Genomic DNA, 19,490 nt, shown 5'->3' with positions numbered 1-19,490 from the left:
CCAAGTTCAGTGGAGCCTGCACATTTTGGATTAAGAAATATGATTGTCATTTTCCCATTCTGATTTCTATCTCCTGGGCTGATGATATATGTCCAAGGAGTCATTGTCTACTCGCTCACAGACACCAAAACAGAAGGAGTCTCACTAATGAAATGCAGAAGCTGACGTGACAGTCATTAGCAGACAGAAATAGGCAACTGATTGCAAAGTCAAGATGAAATGTTTCAGTGGAAAGGACCTTCATGCCTGAGGCACACACTGCCTTTCTCTGTTAAGTTGCTGCAGGAGAACTTTTCTATCATCTCGATATGATTTTGCTTGCGTTTTCATCTTTTGCAGGAGAGACCTTGGGAGGGTAAGCCAATTAATTCATTTAATGATCCATCTAAGCAAATAAGAAAAATGCCATCCATTATTTATTTCTTGTCAGGAGTGTAAAACCATCCTCTGTAAGCAGAGAGGGACAGACTTGATATAGGATAAAAAAATATAAACAACAAATGACGTGTTCATTTGAACTTGTGAATATTACCTTTTCCTAACTCCCTCTTGCATTTTCTCCAAAATCAAAACCCGCTAGATGCTCCCCCCACCTTGATTCCCTCTTTTTAAAAATTTTTTGGGGGCAATGAGAGTTAAGTGACTTGCCCAGGGTCACACAGCTAGTAAGTGTCAAGTGTCTGAGGCCAGATTTGAACTCAGGTCCTTCTGAATCCAGGGTTGGTGCTTTACCCACTGCACCACCTAGCTGCCCCACTGATTACCTCTTCTACTGTACCTTTGGCAGTTTATTTCATCACTGGGCCTCAGTGTCTTCATTTATAAAACAAGAGGTAGGGCTTAGATGACTTCTAATCCCCCTTCTAGCTCTGAGATTCTGTGCTTTAAAGAAAGACTCATATTATTCAGAGCTTGAAAGGCTCTTAGGGATATTCTAGTTCATTATTCTTATTTTACATCATAAGATGAGAAGAATGTGAAGACAAATGACCTGCCCATGGTCACACAGCTAATAAGTGTCAGAGGCAAGACTCAAACCCAGGTTTTTCTGGTTTGAAGCCCAGCACTCTGTCTACTGTATTGCCTCTTAAATAGGCAGCTACCAGAGTGTAGTTCAAGTATTATTATCCAAAGGCCCTTTGAAGGTCCTCTCAATATAGAAATCTAAGGTTTATTTCCTCTCACCCAAATGTCTCCTAGGGAACATTTATATCTGACTTATTTCTAGCTTTCCTTTAGGGACATTCAATTTCTCCTGTAAACATCAAGTTAACAACAAAGCAAGGCCCATAAAATAAGTGTATTGTAAGAAAAAAAATTTAAAGGACTTATAGCTGAGCACATAGACATTTAAAAACACAGACAGAATACCTTTCCCTTCAGGAAGGCCTTAACTAACTCAGGTACCTATACAATGATTTGGACTCCACGAGGCACCCAGGGTGATTGAGAATTAACAAATGCACCTTTTGGGGGAGGCTGGCATTTCCTCTGGATCTATAGATTCACTCCAGAGAGAGAGGAAATACCTCCCTGAGTTTGTACCTCCATAAAGGGAAAGGACCCAGAACTCTTGCGAGTCGTTTCCCCGGCTTCATGACTCACACTGTCCTAGCAAAGAGCAAGATCTGGCTTTGTTCCTCCGTGCTGTGGATTTATGTCTCCCTCAACTTCAGTTTTAAGGTCTCTCTTTTATCTTCTCCCTCTCCTTCAGTTGTTTATAATTTAACACAAATGCTGTTGACATTCATGAACATGGAGAGAAAACACAGGATAAAAACTTGGAATAAATATATCCATAAATAGGAAGAATATTTATAGAATCACAAGGTAACAGAATGTAAGGTTGGAAGGGGTCTGAGTGATCATCCAGTACAACCCTCTCATTTTATAGATGAGGAAACTGAAGCCCACAGAGTCACGTGGAGAAGTAGGGAAGTTTCAAAGTCAGACCTATTTTTTAAAGTTTATTGACTTTTATTTTTTTTTTTTGGTGAGGCAATTGGGGTTAAGTGACTTGCCCAGGGTCACACAGCTAGTAAGTGTCAAGTGTCTGAGGCCGGATTTGAACTCAGGTCCTCCTGAATCCAGGGCTAGTGCTCTATCCACTGTGCCACCTAGCTGCCCCTATTTTTTTTTTAATAATAAACATTTTTATTTAAAGTTTTTGGGGGACAGTGAGATGGCTCAGTGGATAGAGCACCAGCCCTGGATTCAGGAGGATCTGAGTTCAAATCCGGCCTCAGACACTTGACACTTACTAGCTGTATGACCCTGGGCAAGTCACTTAACCCTTATTGTCCAGCCCCCCCCCCGAAAAAAGTTTTGAGTTCCAAATTCTCTCTCTCCTTCCCTCCCTCCTATCCTCCCTCTGTGAGGTTATACATGTGTAATTATGTAAAACATTATAAGGTCTCCTTTTATTTTGGGGAAGGTAATTTCCTCTCCTTCCCCTTTGGTGTTCTATTACTCCATTGCCTCTGCCTCTCAGTCTACAGGGTCTCTCTCCACTTCCCTGCATTTGCCCCCCTTTCTCATCTAGCTCTACCTATCCTTACTCTAAATCCCCTCCTCCACTTCCTTACCATCTCCTTTTCCATGCCCCTCCTTCCCCTGCCTGTCTCTCACTCCCATGAAGGGTAGAATGCTTCTACTTGGCCACATACTACCACCACCACTGCCACCACCACTGCTACTCCCTCTGTCATTATTGCTCATCTGCTTCCCCTTGAAGCAGCTAGATGTCACAGTAGAAAGGTCTGAGTTCAAATCCAGTCCCAGATACTTCCTCACTGTGTGACCCTAGGCAAGTCACTTACCCTGCCTTCCTCAGTTTCTTCATCTGTAAAATGCAGATAACAACAGATTGTTTGGTGGATCAAATGAGGACAGCATTTGTAAAGCAGCCCAATGTCTGGCACGTAGCAAGTGCTTAATCAATTCTTACTCCCTGTACCTTCTTTGCAAAAGCATCACAGTGTTTACAACAAAGTAGCCATAACCCATGGGACTGTGTGGTAGCCCAAGCATTCCCAAATCTTTTTTATTTTATGCAGACTCATGATCTCTCCCACCTAGCATGCTGCCCAAAGGTAGCTCTGATGACCTGAAGATGTCCCATCTCAACCAAAGTTATCACTCCCAGCTGACTCAGAACTACCCAATTCCACTCACCTTTCCCTCACCTCAGGGTACAGGTGGTGTGCTCTCCACATGGTCAGCCTTTGTTTCCATATTTCTAATGCTGCAAAATAATTCCATTTGTCTTTCCAACTCCTGTCATCACCCCATTCAACTAGAGCCAGATCATACTAATTACCCTGAAACTCAAAGGCCTCAAAAACACTAGAGATATCAAAGGGAGAGGGGCAAAGCTTATGATGCCTGTCAGGAACCTGCAGAGGCTCATGGCCCTCATACACATTTTATGAATGGACAAGTTGAACCTTGGTATAAATGACTTGTTCATTATTTTTTTTGGGGGGGGGGCAGGGCAATGGGGGTTAAGTGACTTGCCCAGGGTCACACAGCTGGTAAGTGTCAAGTGTCTGAGGCTGGATTTGAACTTGGGTCCTCCTGAATCCAGGCCTGGTGTTTTATCCACTGTGCCACCTAGCTGCCCCCATGACTTGTTCATAAACACATAGCTAGTCATTATTAGAACCATGCCTCAATTCCAGTGCTTCTTCTACTATACCACACAGTCTCTTGAGCTGTGTTTCACATTTAACCTTGAATATTAATATACCCCATGACCTCTTGTTTCTCTTTTAAAAACATATCACCAACATGGGCACACAATGTTTTCCAAGTGAGAAGTTTCTGTGGGTGTAACATTCTCTTGTTGGTGGAGGAGGGTCACCAGGCCAGTAAAGCCTCAGAAAAAGGTTCCCAAGACTCTTTACGTACTGGAGGTCTGTATCTGTCTGATCAGTATCAGCTAAAGTATCGCGACCACCAATAAGAGGTTTTTCTGTACCTCTTAATGCATAAATGCCAGATAAGAGCCACTTGCTTATTGATCTGTATGGAAAATTTTAGGCCTCAAAGATGCTCCCAAGGGCTTAAAGCTTTCTTTATTAAAGAAATGGAAATGATTCTGCTCCTATTTAGGAACAGGAGTTGGCACAGAAATAAGATGGAATTCATTGGCTCATCAACTGTTAGAAACAATTTTGTCCAACATGGATGGTCAATTTACTAGAGCAAAATGAAACCCAAAGAGAAGTGATTTGTGCAAAGATCCCAGCTAATTAGAAAAGCTAAGGCAATAAAAACATCTACTATACCTACTTCTCCTGATGGAACAAAGATGAATTAGGACAAAATGAAATCAGCCACGTGGCCCCAGGGCAAGGGGTGATTTTTTTTTTTTTGCAAAGGTGTCAACCATACTGATCAGATAAGGCCTATGAATACTGATAATCCATTCATTCAGAAAATGGGAAAATGTCACTTTTCTTTGAAAAGGGAAGAAAATTAGATGCTAGAAACTATGTCCTGATAAGCTCAATGTTAATCTCCATAAAAATTCTGAAATGGATTATTAAATAGGTTTTTTATAAGCATAAGAGCCATGTCTAAGCACATTTTTAAAAATAAGCTTGTAGATGTTGTAGATCAGCCTTGTAAATAAATAAAACACCACTATACTTTCTCACTTGATCTCACTCATCAGGTCCCATGGGCTCCATGATCGTCTTTATGCTGATGAGGCCCGCATCTTTTTATCCAGCCCAACTCTCTTTCCTCAGTTCCTGTCCTAAATCACCAACTGCCTTTTGGACATTTTTAAACTGGATGTCCCATTGGCATCTCAAGATCAACGCTTTCAAAACAAAACTCATATATTTATCCCCACACCTCCCCCTTTTCTGGACTTCCTTATTACTATTAAGGTTTTAACCATCTTTCTAGTCATTTTAGTCCTTATAATCAGTACCATTCTTAACTCCTCTCTCTGGGCAGCTAAGTGATGCAGTGGATAGAGCACTGGCCTAGGAGTGAGGAGGATCTGAGTTCAAATCCAGAGTCAGAGACTTACTTAGCTGTGTGACACTAGGCAAGTTACTTAACCTAGATTGCCTTAGATAGAGAAAGAGAGAGAGATAAAACATTAATTCCTCTCTCTTACCTCATATCCAATCAGTTGCCACACCTTATAATTTCTTTTTTTTTAAAATAATTTCTTTTTATATGACATATATCACATCTCCCCTTCTCTCCATTTGTACAGAAACCACACTAGTTTGGGCCTTCATCACTTCTTACCCAGACTATTGATAATAGCTTTTTGGGGGGCAGGGCAATGAGGGTTAAGTGATTTGCCCAGGGTCACACAACTAGTAAGTGTCAAGTGTCTGAGGCTGGATTTGAATTCAGGTCCTCCTGAATCTAGGGCCGTTGCTTTATCCACTGTGCCACCTAGCTGCCCCGATAATAGCTTTTTAATTGGACTCCCTAACTCTGGTCTCTCTTCATTCCATTCCATCCTCCACAGAAATGACAAGTTGATTTTACTCTGTAAACTTCCATGGATCCCTATTATCTATGAGCAAAAAGAACCCCTTCTGTCATTTAAAGCTCTTTACAACCTGAGCCCTTTCTGCCTTTTTTTTTTTTTAATGCCTTGCTCAACATATTTTCCGTGGCTCATACATAATGCTTCGCTTCCCATGTCCATGCCTTTGCCTAGAGCTGTCCTCCACTCCTCCACTCCTCCACTCCTCCACTCCTCCACTCCTCCACTCCAAGAACTTTGGGAATAGTCACGTCCCCCAAATCACTAGATCTGCTTCCAGCCTCTATCATTGAGGGGAGAAATCACTTGGAAGAAGGGACCCATCTTCCTCCTGAACCACCAAGATGTGCTGACCAACTGCCCCCAGTCAGAGAAGTACAAGAATAATGACAGTCCCAGATAATCGGTCCTGCTTCAAGCCTGGCCTTTATGATCTTCATCCAGGGAAGCAACTCCTGTGGAGAAAGGGCTGGCTGTCCCTACTAGATGCCAGCCAACTGCCACCCACGTAACCAGCAAGTCAATCTGGAAGGGAGACAGAAGGCAATGATATGCCAGGCAGGTCAAACTACTGCCACCCCCTTGACCTCCATTTCTCCTCAGGCCTTCATCCCTGGACCCTGAACGTAAGAACCTTAGGAACAGCGATGCTTCTAGCTCAGCCCTTGCAGCCATCCTCCAGGGAAACACATTGTGGAGATGCAATCTGGTAACTGCTACTGCCTGTGCTATACCCCCAGCTACTAAAGACCCAAAAAAGAAAGTTATTGACACCAAAGTCAAATGGTTCAACATCAGAAATGGATATGATTTTATCAGTAGAAATGACTATTAATAATAATAACTAGCTTTGAGGTTTCCAAAGCACTTTATATCATTTGTTCCTCACAGCCACCAAATGAGGTGTGTGCTGTAATTGCCATCCCCATTTTGTAAATGAGGAAACTGAAGCTGACAGAGGTTAAGTGTATTGCTGGTAAAAATTTGAGGCTGGATTTGAACTCAGGCCTTCCTGACTCCAAGTCCAGCTCTCTTACCCACTACACCACCTAGCTGCCTCAGAAATAACATTATTATCTGCTTTGCCTCTGCACCCTAAGGACCTTGGGACCTTGACATCCACCCTGCAGCTGAAACCTTCATCCTATAGAATATGAGCTCCTTGAGAGCAGAGACTGTCTTAACTTTTCTTTTTGCATACCCAGTGCTAGCACAGTGCTTTGCATATGGTTGCTGTTTTGTTGATTAGTCATATCCAACTCTTTGTAACCCCATTTAGGCTTTTCTTGGGAAAGATACTGAAGTGGTTTGCCATTTTCTTCTCTAGCTCATTTTGCAGATGAGGAAATTGAGGCAAACAGGGTTAAATGACTTGCCTAGGGTCAGACAGCTAGTAAGTGTTCAAGGTCTCATATATATGGATATATATGTTTAAAATGAATATTAAAATTTAATAATATTTATTAATATTTGAAGTCAGGAACTCCTGACTCCAGGGCTGGCACTCTACCCACTGTGCCACCTGGTTGCCCACTTTGCACCTAGTAAGTGGTTAATAAATTTTGTTCCATTCATTCCTGTGCAATCAGAACACCTAGATTTGAATCCCAGTAATTATGAATTTGAATCCCAGTCATTATGCCCTACTGGGCTTTTCCTAATAAGTTAACAAACAGCAACAAAAGCTACCTCTTCTTATGGATTTGCATCTCTAGTGGTTGAAGAGGGATGTCTAGTCTTAGGAAACAATGGATAAATATGAAAGAGGAACTCCTATCTCCTTAGAAAACAAATAAGAAATGCTTTTTTTTTTTCAGGGCTTATCATAGGAGCTAGATTGTTCAGCAGACTGGAAATGAGTCATGGAAACTCTCTCAGCTAAATCAGTTCTTTAAATCCTCTCCATATCAGCACAGACTAGAAGTGATTTCCATCAAGGACCAACTTAATGGCCTACGTGTTGTGCTTCTTTCCATTCCTTTAGTTGTCAATGAATTTCCATCTAGATGATTTGAGCCATAAATATAATTTATGATTCTAGTCTTCAAAATTTCACTGGACCCAAAACATGCAACATTTTGAAAATCTTTATGCTTTTTTTCCTTTTGCTAACTGACCTTAATGCCAGCAAGTGATTCATTCCCCTCCACAAACATTTATGGAATGAGGCCCAGCACTAGAAGATGTGAGGGATCCAAAGAAAAGGGAAATAGGCATTTATGTAGTGCCCACCATGTGTCAGGCACTATGCCAAGCACTTCACACAAACATGACCAGTGACCGGTGTGTATCTATTGTGACAAAAGAGGAAGATGTGTACTCTGGACTCTGACAAGTTTGGCAGTACAGTCAAAGTGGCTGCTCCCAGGAGCTGAATGACTAGGATTCGATACTTATTCAAACTCCTGAGAAAAAACAATGAATTGTCCCATCAGAACTCTCTGAGAAAGTGCAATTCCACGAAAAAGAACAACTCCTCTCTCGTCATGCCAAAGGTACTGTTTATCACCCCAGCAAAAAATCAGAACACTACATGACCTTAGGTCAGCCGCAATTTAATCTCTTGACAAGTTTTTGAGGCACACATCAGTTGTTCATTAAGGACTATAATCCAGAACTTCAAAGACAATTACTTGTTTTATAGCTTTGTTGATATGCTAAATGATACTCCCATTAATACAACAACATTTGATATTATAAAAAAACAATAGTACCGTGCTTGCTTTGGCAGCACATATACTAAAATTGGAACGATACAGAGATTAGCATGACCCCTGCACAAAGATGACACAGAAATTCATAAAGCATTACATATTAAAAAAAAATAGTGGGGCAGCTAGGTGGCGCAGTGGATAGAGCACCGGCCCTGGAGTCAGGAGTACCTGAGTTCAAATCTGACCTCAGACACTTAACACTTACTAGCTGTGTGACCCTAGGCAAGTCACTTAACCCCAATTGCCTCACTAAAAAAAAAAATAGTACCCAGAGTAAAGACAAAAATTATCCCAGATTATCCTATTTGAACCTCACAGACAATCACAGAGGTAGATGCTACTATTATCCATATTATCCCAGGAAACTGAGACAAACAGAAGTGAAGTTACTTGCCCAGGGTCTCAGGGAAGATTTGAACTTAGGTCTTCTGGATTCCAAGTGTTGTACTATCTACTTTGCCACCTAACAAGCCACTACGAACTGTTCCATTAACCCATAGATTGTCAATTTAATTCTTCTGAAATTGTAGGCATGTGGCTTCACAGTGAGACCTTCCATTTCCCCCCTTCCCCACCCAGCCAAAAAAACCAAAACAAAGCAAAACACCTAACAGCTCTGTTTTGTGCCTCTCTAGAACATATTGCAGTTATCAATGTAGCTGTCACATTCTCCAACTCAATTGCAAGCTCAATCAGATCCATACCTTATATAAACTTTGCGTCTTCCTCAGCACCATGCACAGTGATCAGTATTTAGTAGAGACAAAATAAATGTGAATTGAATTATGGTACTTTGTGATTTAAAGCCACACAGCCCAAATGGGAGGACAGTGAGGTGAAAAAGATCAGCTTTTATAGCAAGGACTACTTTGGGATAATTAAAAACACTATGCAATTTCCTAAAAGTAATTCATGCCTAGTGCCCAGGCACTTGATTGGTGACTTAATGAATGCAAACTAGTTCCCTTAGATAGGGACCTGAGGACAGGTAGCATATACAGTAGACTATGATCCACCATTACATCCCATTGAGCTAACCAGCCAGGCTATCTTGTCCTCTGTCTGCCATCACACATGGAACTCCTCATTTCCCCATTCCCCTTTCCACCTTTTGCTCTGGTCACAGTAATCAAATCAATAGTACCATTGCTCTTGAAAAGGGGATACCAATAGGCTGACCTAAACATCAATTCACCATCTCTGTGACTTCCTAGACCAAAACCCTTGTCCTTAGCTATTACTCTCCAATATTTGCTTTCATCCGTTACTAAAATATAAAATCCTTGAGGGCAAGAACTATCTCTTTGTATTTGTATCCTCGATACTCATGTATCCTCATGCCTGATAAATGTCTTCCCTTCCCTTTCCCCTTCCACTCCCTCTCCCCTTCCTTTTCTTTCCTTTCCCTTCTCTTTCCCTTTCCATACCTTCCCCCTCCCTTCTTTTCCTTTCCTTACCTTTTCCCTCTCCCTTCCCCTTCCTCTCTCTTTCCACCCTCTTTCTGCCCAGTTCCATACTAACTCACTTTTCATGTGCAGCTCCAGTCCAAGATACAGATATTGATGTAATAATGTGAGTATCTGCCTAGCCAGATGCATTTCATAAACCAGACAACAAAAAGCTTTCACCTACTTTGTTTTTACCAGTATGGAAATCTTTCTTCATGGATTTCACTGAGGAGACCTTGTAGTGTTCTTTGGGCTCAGATTTTTGTGTATGTCATCTGTGAACATGTGGAGAACCTTTTCAATAGTAGGAAATTCCTTTTCTTAAATCTTATGCAATTCAATTTAATACCTATTTATCAAATAAGTCACTTCACCTCTCTGGGTCTCAATTTCTTCATCTATAAAATAAATATAAAATATAAAATCTATAAAATAGGAGACTTAGAGACCTATCTCTATCAGCTCTAGAAACCATTGCAATATTTATAACCATATTTGCTGCTACCCTCTTCCCCTACTCCCAATCTAATTCAGCCAACTTGACTGAAACTTGACTGTTTACTTATTGAACATATTTCTGTGCTTTCTTTGCTTATTATATTCCTTTTATTTGAAATTCTCCCTTTCCATATCTCTAATCAGAACCTTAAACATCTTTCAATAGTAAGCTCAAATAACACCGTGTTTATGAAGTCTTTCTGCATCTCCCCAATTATATGTGGTCTTCCTCTGAACTCATATAGAACTTTAATTCTATCTTTTTTATGGCATGAACAATATTTGATGTTTTATTTTTATAGCATAGTTTTTAAAATGTATTTTTTTAATTTATGGAATAAATTTCCATAACATAGTATAATAAAAAGATGATTGCACATGAAACTGTAAATCTATTATATACAACTCACTCTTCCTTTTAAATATATAATAAAGTTATCATGTAAATTTCTTTTTTCCCCCTTCCCTCATCCCTAGAGGTGGCTACCATTAAATACAAATATGTATACCTATATGTGAAATTCTACACATACCTCTATTAATCAATTCTTTCTCTGCATACAGATAGCATCATCCTTCATAGGTCCTTTGTAGTTAATCTGGGTATTAATAATAGTCAAAATGAATTAATCACTCAAAGTTGCTCTTCAAACAATATTGCTGTTACTATATACCACGTTCTCTTAGTTCTGCTCCTTTCTCTCTTCATTATTTCATGAAAGTCTAACCATGATTTTCTAAGATCATCAAGCTCATCATTTCTTACAGCACAGTAGTATTCCATCACAGTCATATATCACAACTGGTCCAGTCATTATCCAATTGATGGACATCCCCATGATATACAGTTTTTTGCCACTACAAAGGGAGCTGCTACAAATACTAATGTTTTATTATAATTACAACCTCTGTTTGCCTCAGTTTGCAATATCCTTGCAAAGTAAAAATAATAGTAGTGGGGTGGAGCCAAGATGGCAGAGAAAAAGCAGTGCCTTCTCAGGAGGACTCCCCAAAATCCCTCCAAATCCCTTCAAATAATGTAATAAGACAATTCCTGGAGCAGTAGAACCCACAAAAGGATGGGTTGACATCATTTTCCAGTCAAAGACAGTTTAGAAAGTCAGCAGGAAAGATCTGTTGTACTGAGGTGAAAGTGGAGCCCAACCATGCCACACAGATCCAGCCCTGGGCAGGACAAGGCTTGGTGTTGGCTGCTGCAGCAGCTGCTTCTGGGATTCAGCCCACAGACAGTGGTTGGCCAGGGGGAGATTACAGGGGGTCTCTGCTAGTGCTGAGGTGGGACTCTGTTGTTTTGCCTGTGCTCAGATACAGGTCTTGGGTGGCAGCCCAGGTGGAGGAGGGGTTCAGGCATGCTAGAGCCTGCAGCCACAGTGTAACTGGATTTTCTTCCAGGGTTAGAGAGCAAACAGGCCTGTAGTTGCTTGCAGACCAGAGTACAGAACAGGGGAGTGGTCAATGTGCCTCTCCTTAAATCAGACCACCTGAGACCCCCCAAACCTTGGGACAGTGTGCCCTGGAAGCAGTTCCCCACATTAAGAAGAAGTTAAAAGTCAAGAAATAGGCTAGCAAAGTAAGCAAACTAAAAAAAATGCTGACCCTAGAAAGTTTCTTTGGTGACAAGGAAGATCAAAATACACCCTCAGAAGAAAATAACAAAGTCAAAGCTACTATATCCAAAGCTTCCAAGAAAAATATAAATTGGTCTCAGGCCATAGAAGTGCTCAAAAAGGACTTTGAAGATAAAGTAAGAGAGGTACAGGAAAAAATGGAAAGAGAAATGCAAGTGATGCAGGAAAGTCATAAAAAAAGTCAATAGGTTGAAAAGCCAAATGGAAAAGGAACTACAAAAGCTCTCTGAAGAAAATAATTGCTTAAAAAATAGGATTGAGTGGGGCAGCTAGGTGGTGCAGTGGATAAAGCACCAGCCCTGGATTCAGGAGTACCTGAGTTCAAATCCGGCTTTGGACACTTGACACTTACTAGCTGTGTGACCCTGAGCAAGTCACTTAACCCCCATTGCCCCACAAAAAAAAAAAAAAGGATTGAGCAAATGGAAGCTAATGGCTTTATGAAAAATCAAGACACAATAAAGAAAATCCAAATTAATGAAAAAAATAGAGGGCAATGTGAAATATTTTCTTGGAAAAACAGCTGACCTGGAATATAGATCCAGGAGAGATAATTTGAAAATTATTGGACTACCTGAAAACCATAATCAAGGAAAGAGCTTAGCCATCATCTTCCAAGATATTGCAAGAGAAAATGGCCTTGATATTCTAGAAGCAGAAGGTAAAATAGATATTGAAAGAATCCACTGATCACCTCCTGAAATAGATCCCAAAATGAAAATTCCCAGGAATATTATAACCAAATTTCTCAGCCCCCAGGTCAAGGAGAAAATATTGCAAGCAAAAAGAAAGAAACAATTCAAGTATTGTAGAGCCACAGTCAGGATAACACAAGATCTAACAGCTTCTACGTTAAAAGACTGGAGGGCTATGAATATGATATTCTGGAGGGCAAAGGAACTGAGATTACAACCAAGAATCACCTACCCAGAAAAACTGAGTATAATCTGTTGGGGGGAAACATGGAACTTCAATGAAAAAGAGGACTTTCAGGCATTCATTTGATGAAAAGACCTGAGCTGAATAGAAAATTTGACTTTCAAATCCAAGCCCTAGAGAACCATAAAAAGGTAAACAGGAAAAATAAATCATAAGGGATATTAAAAGGTTAAACTGTTTACATTCCTATATGAGAAGATGATACTTGTAACTCATAAGAACTTTCTCATTATTAGGGTAGCTGAATGGAGTTTTAGACAGAGGGCACAGGTGTGAGTTGAATATGAAGGGATGATATATTTTAAAAAATAAAATTAAGGGATTAGGGGAATGCACTAGGAGAAAGAGAAAGGAAGAGGTAGAATGGGGTAAAGTAGCTCACATAAAAGAAGCAAGAAAAAGCTTATGGAATGGAGGGGAAGATTGGGGATGTGCTGGGGAGTGAGTGAATATAACTCTCATTAGAATTGGCTTAAAGAGGGAATAACATACACAATCAATTGGATATGGTAATCTATCTTAGCCTGCAGGAATGTAGGAAGGGAAGGGGATAAGGGGCAGGGCTGAAAGAAGGGAGGGCAGATTGGGGGAAGGGGCAGTCAGAAGCAAAACACTTTTGAAGAGGGATAGGGTGAAAGAAGATAGAAAATAGAGTAAATATCAAGGGGAGGGAATAGGATGGAGGTAAATACAGTTAGCAATAGTGAAAAAACTTTGAAGCAAGTTTGTCTGATAGGCCTCAGTTCTCAAACACATAGAAAACTGAGTCAAATTTGTTAAAATGGGAGCCATTCCCCAATTGATAGTTGATCAAAAGACATGAAGTTTTCAGATTAAGTAATCAGGACCACCTATAGCTATATGAAAAAAAATGCTCTAACTCACTATTGATTGGAGGGATTTAGGTTAAAACAACTCTGGGTACTTCATATCTACTGGATTGGATAGTGGGACAGCAGAGGAAAATGATAAATGTTGTATGGGATATAGTGAAAATAATACATTAATACACATTTGGTATACTGATTCAAACATTATGTAGAGCAACTTGGAGTGTGAGAAAATAATGGGATTTGGCATATACTCAAAGACTCACTTGGAGATTAATCTAAAACTGATTGAATTAAGTGAGAGTGATTGACTGCTGATTAGCCTACTTTAAGTTAACTAGATTGTAACCACACCTGGCTAGCCCTTAAAGAGGTATTGTTCTCAGAAGCTAAAGACTTTGAACTCAACTGGAGACCACGTTCAAGTCCAGTGAACCAATGGATTTGGATGATGCTAACCAATCAACTTGAAGCAGTGTGTAAGGACTGCCTCTGCTCCAGACCTATAAAAAGCTTCCACACTCAGTTTGAGGGAGTTCATGATTGAAGCAGGCTCATGGTGGAGGACTTGAGGAAGAACCAGACCAGGCTGGAACTCTAGACAAGATAGACTTTTTCTTAACTTTCTGAATTCCACATGAATACCTGGTATGCTTTAATAAATGCTTAATGCCCAAAGACTGGTGCTAAAGCTTCTAATTTAAGGCAACCACACATTAAATTTTTTAGACATCGCACATTTAGAATTTTAAACATCACAGGAGCTATGGTTAAAGGGCTATAAAACCATGCATACTCTTCAACATAGTAATACCACTACTAGGTTGATATTGTAACAATTGGAATAACACCACCTGCTGGAGAACTACTGTAGGAAAGCTCAGCCATGAGGAGAAGATGTCTGAGGGCAAGCCATGCGGTCAGTTCCTTGGCATCAGGAAGTGACGTTTGCTTATGGGTACTGTCTATCAAAGCTACAAGCCAATCAACTTTAGGAGCCTCCCATTTCTGGGAGGAGGACACAAAGTAGGAAGCGGACTCTGGAAGAAGGGTTTTTCCTCTTTTTTGTTCCTGACCTCATCATGGCAGGTCAGTTGATGGGGTCTCTTAGAAATAGTTAGATTTTTACCTTTCTCTCTTATCCTAATGCTCTTTAATAAATACTTAAACACTTAAATACTCTTGCTAAAGCTTATAATTTATTGGCGACCACTCATTAGATATTTTAGACAGACTACCTAGAATTTTAGCCCCTTACAATATCCTAAAAGAGATTTTTTTAAAAGGTTGGATTTGAAATTGGGGAGATGCCCATCAATTTGGGAATGGCTGAACAAATTGTGGGATGATATTATGATGGAACAATATTGTGCTATAAGAAATGATGAGTAGGATGCTATCAGAAAAACCTGGAAAGATATGCACAAGCTGATGCAAAGTGAAATGTACTGTATACAAAATAACAGCAATATTGTAAGATGATCTGCTGTAAATTACTTAGTTATTTTCAGCAAAGCAATGATCCAAGACAACTCTGAAGGACTTAATGCAAAATGCAAACCATCTACAGATAAAGAACTGATAGTATCTGAATACAGTTTGAAGCATAACTTTTTTGTTAGTTCCTTTTTCTAAAGTTTTTTTGTTTGTTTTCTTTTATAACCTGACTAATGAGGAAATGTTTTCCATGACCATACATCTTATTGAATTGCTTGAATTCTTAAGTGGGGTGGGGAGAGAGGGAGGAAAAGAATGTGGAGCACAAAATTTTAAAAATCAATGTTGAGGCAGCTGGGTGGTGCCCTGGCCCTGGAATCAGGAATACCTGAGTTAAAATCTGACCTCAGACATTTAACACTTACTAGCTGTGTGACCCTGGGCAAGTCACTTAACCCCAATTGCCTCACTAAAAAAAAATCAATATTAAAATTTTTTACATATAATTTGGGAAAATAAAATTCTAAATAAGAGGAAAAATAGTGGAACCTAGTTATGAGGTGAAAATAAGATATTTTTAAAGTGCATGGCAAACTTTAAGATGATGATGATAGCTTGTATTTATAGAGTGCCTACTCTGTGGCAGGTACTGTGCTAAGCACTTTAAAAATATTCTCTCTTTTAATTGTCACAACCATCCTGGAACGTAGGTGCTATTATTATTCTTGATTGTATTGTATTGTCCTATATAACTGTACCATTGAGGAAATTAAGGAAAACCAGAGGTTCAGTGACTTGCCCAAGTCTCATAGCTATTAAATATCCTAGGTCAGATTTGAACTCAGGTCTTCTGACTCCATCTAGCTTTTTTCCATATAAATCATGATGATGATTTATTAGATTGGGCATAATCAGGCTGCAACAAGATGATGTACAAACAGTGCCATTAACAGATATTATAAATCTGGCCTCACACCCTTGACACTTACTAGCTGTGTGGCCCTGGGCAAGTCATTTAACCCTAATTTCCTCACAAAAAAACAAGATTATATTATATTAACAGATATTATTGAGATTACCTTTTACTGGGAAAGGAAGTCAGTGATGTGTATTAAGGATGCATGACTCAAGTGACTAACTAATATGCCCGAGAATATTGTTTTAAAAGTCACCAAGAAGATGATCTCTAGTATTTTAGATTAGGAGGATTTTTAGGGGAAATAAAATTTTCAGAATGTTGAAAGGTTCAAGGCAATATCTATTTGTATTTGTGGAGAGAATACACAAACCCACCAGTGAAATTCAGATTTCTTCAAAGTATCACCTCCCAAAGAATTGGAAAATAAGGGGATGCCCATCAATTGGGGAATGGATGAATAAGCTGTAGTATCTGAATGTAGTAGAATAATATTGTGTATAAGAAATGATGAACAGGCAGACTTCAGAAAAACCTAGAAAGATTTACATGACTTGATGCAAAGTGAAGTGAGCATAACCAGGAGAACATTTTACAGAGTAACAGCAATATTGTATGACAGTTAACTAACAAATGATAGATTATACAATGACTCAGCAATACAATGATCCAAGGCAATTCCAAAGGATGCATGAGGAAAAATGCCATCCACCTCTTGAGAAAAAACTGATGGAGTCTGAATGCAGATTGAAGCATACTATTTTCACTTTCTTTATTTTTTTCATATTATTTTTCTTTTCGTTTGTTTCTTCTTTTACGATATGACTAATATGGAAATATGTTTTGCATGATTGCACATATATAACCTATATCAAATTGCTTGCTTTTTTAGGGAGGAAGGGAGAAAATTTGGAACTCAAAAATGTTTAAAAATGAATATTAAAATGTGTCTTTACATGTACTTGGAAAAAAATTAAATACTATTTTTTTAAATGATCACCTCCACCCAGTAAGTACCTAACAGTTGGTTCTCTGAAGGAAAAACAACAAATGTGTTAACCACATTATTAACATTTTTTCCCATTATTTTATTAAGTCTAGACGATCAAGAAAACAACAAATCAAGCTCTAACTTGTAATGTTTGCCGGTGTCTACAGTCTAAATGCTCACACTGAAAATTTAACAATTGGCTTTTATAACCCAGTTTGCTAGATTCAGGATGCCCTACTTCCACCCTATTGTCACAATGGTATAATAAAGACAAGAGAAGAGCATCTATCTATAAAGTACTTTGAGAACTAAAACAAATATCTGTATATGGGTAAATTGTTTTTCCTGCCCTACCTACTTCATGTGGTTGTTGGACTCATACAAGTGCTTTAAAAAATTGTGGAAGTGCTGTCCAAATGTAACATATGCTATCCTTAATGGTTTAGCTCATTTAAACAAGTTTATTGGCATTTTCTTCTTACCTGGCAGAACTAGGCTTTGTCTGCTAAGCAGTTATGTTATTGCCCACTCTGAAAGTTGTCCCATATGACATCTCAGGTTGTCTGAGCCAGTGGAATAATCCTACTCTACCCACTGTGGACATTTCTGGCTCACCATGCCACTTAAGGAAACCCTTCTGTTGTTATTCAGTTATATCTGACTCTTTGTGACCCCATTTGGGGTTTTCTTGGCAAAGATACCAGAATGATTTGCCATTTCCTACTCCAGCTCATTTTACAGATGAGGAAACTGAGGCAAACAGGGTTAAGTGATTTGTTTAGGGTCATAGCTAGGAAGTGTCTGAATCTGGATTTGAATTCAGGTCTTCCTGACTCCAGGTTCTGTGCTCTATCCATTGACTAATCTAGCTGTCCCAGCTTGGGGGTTGCAATTTCCCTGATTAGCTATTTATCATTCTGAAACCTCCCCTTTTCCTCAGCCTATCACTAATTATTAGTGTAGCTTTAGGCAACTCTATTTCTCTGATCCTTAGTTTCCCCATGTACAAAATGGCAGAGTTGAACTCTGTACTTCCAACTCTGATATTCTCTCATAGTATCTGAGAACAGGATGCAGAGTCCATCCTAGTGTTTTAACACTGTTGATTAGGAGAAAGGGGGCAGGTGATAGTTCAAGGTTCCACCTCTTCCCTCTTCTGCTGCATCATCCCCAAAAAGGAGGGTTCACAGCTACCTTAGTGGACCAGATATAGACTTCATTTTTCCCAAATCAGAAACTGGCCTCTGCCAACTCAATCTTTAGTAGTTTAAGTCCAGTATGGAATTTGTGATCTAGCCAGAGGATAACATCTGGATCTTAACATTTAGTATTGTAGGGACCAATTTTTAATTGAGGAGTGTTAGCTATGTGGCTCACCACAATTTTGGGGAAAGGAAGGAGACCGACAGCCTCTCTCAAAAACAGAACAGGGTTTAATAACAAGAACAAACTTAACACAAGCAAGATCAATAGAATTAGGGGAAAGGAAATAAAATGGGGGAAGGGAAATGGTACAATCTGAATAACACCACTACCCAGGAATCAACTGAGAACACACGGCTGTGTCCTGTCACCTTCCAGCTTCAAGGTAGAATGGTGACTCTCTTCCCTTCTTCTTCCCAGCAGCCCCCAGGCTGACCACAAACAGCCCCAAGCCAATTGGCTGGCAGCCCTGACTGACAGTCACATGACTGCCCTCACTGGGCTTCCAGTCATTAAAATTTTGCCAGGCCTGTGTAGGCGTTGGCAAGTGGTCATGACATGAGGTGCCAGCACCATAGCGATGGCTACAACCAGTGGGTGGAGCACCGTGCTGTTTGCGGAGGCACTGCCCTGAGCCCCAGGCCAGTGTGTGCGCCCAGGTTTTAAAAATTCTAGCCAAAAGATGGGGTCATAAAAACCTCAAATAACAATTAATTCTTTACAGTATGATCTTGCTTCCCTCTTCCTTCTGTACAGATGTCCTCTTCATTCCAATGTGCCTCTCTCTATAATATAGACCTACCTATCATCTAATGGCTCATGCTGACCCAGTCTCTGGGGAATGTCTCCAGCTTTGAACATTGTCTCTGTTAATTGTGACTATCCTTACCACATACCTCAGCATTCAGATATCACCTTTATCTTGTTTCTCTTTGCATCCCACCCTCCTAATTCCATCTCTGTTACTTGAATATTAGTCAATAAACATGTATTAATCACCTACTGGGGGCAGCTAAGTGACACAATGGACAGAGTACTGGGTCTGGAGTCAGGAAGACTCATCTTTGTGAGTTCAACTCAAGTGTTAGACACTAGCTGGGTGACCCTGGGCAAGTCACTTCACGCTATTTCCCTCAGTTTTGTCATCTGTAAAAAGAACTGGAAAAGGAAACACTAAACCACTCCAGTGTCTTTGCCAAGAAAACACCAAATGGGATCACAAAGAGTCAGATATGACTGAAAACAACTGAAAAACAACAGTAGTGGTAGCAACAGCAGCAGCAGCAGCAGCAGTAGTAGTAGTAGTAGTAGTAGTATCTAGGAAAAGTTTGGGGCAGCTGGATA

At 39.8% G+C, this 19,490-nt stretch overlaps 1 protein-coding gene and 1 non-coding gene across 5 annotated transcripts in view; both read left to right on the top strand.

The window, feature by feature from the left end:
• Window positions 1-19,490, top strand: part of RGS6 (regulator of G protein signaling 6) — a 717,500-nt gene that overhangs the window by 462,644 nt on the left and 235,366 nt on the right. The window lies entirely within an intron of this gene.
• On the top strand, window positions 8,237-8,340 carry LOC122744926. Its single transcript, XR_006355257.1, has one exon. It is a non-coding gene; the product is annotated as a U6 spliceosomal RNA (small nuclear RNA).

Source organism: Dromiciops gliroides, chromosome 2 (assembly GCF_019393635.1).
Source record: "Dromiciops gliroides isolate mDroGli1 chromosome 2, mDroGli1.pri, whole genome shotgun sequence".
Classification (NCBI taxonomy): Eukaryota; Metazoa; Chordata; class Mammalia; order Microbiotheria; family Microbiotheriidae; genus Dromiciops; species Dromiciops gliroides.
Note: the sequence above shows the minus strand (reverse complement) of the source record. Positions and strands in the feature narration are given on the sequence as shown.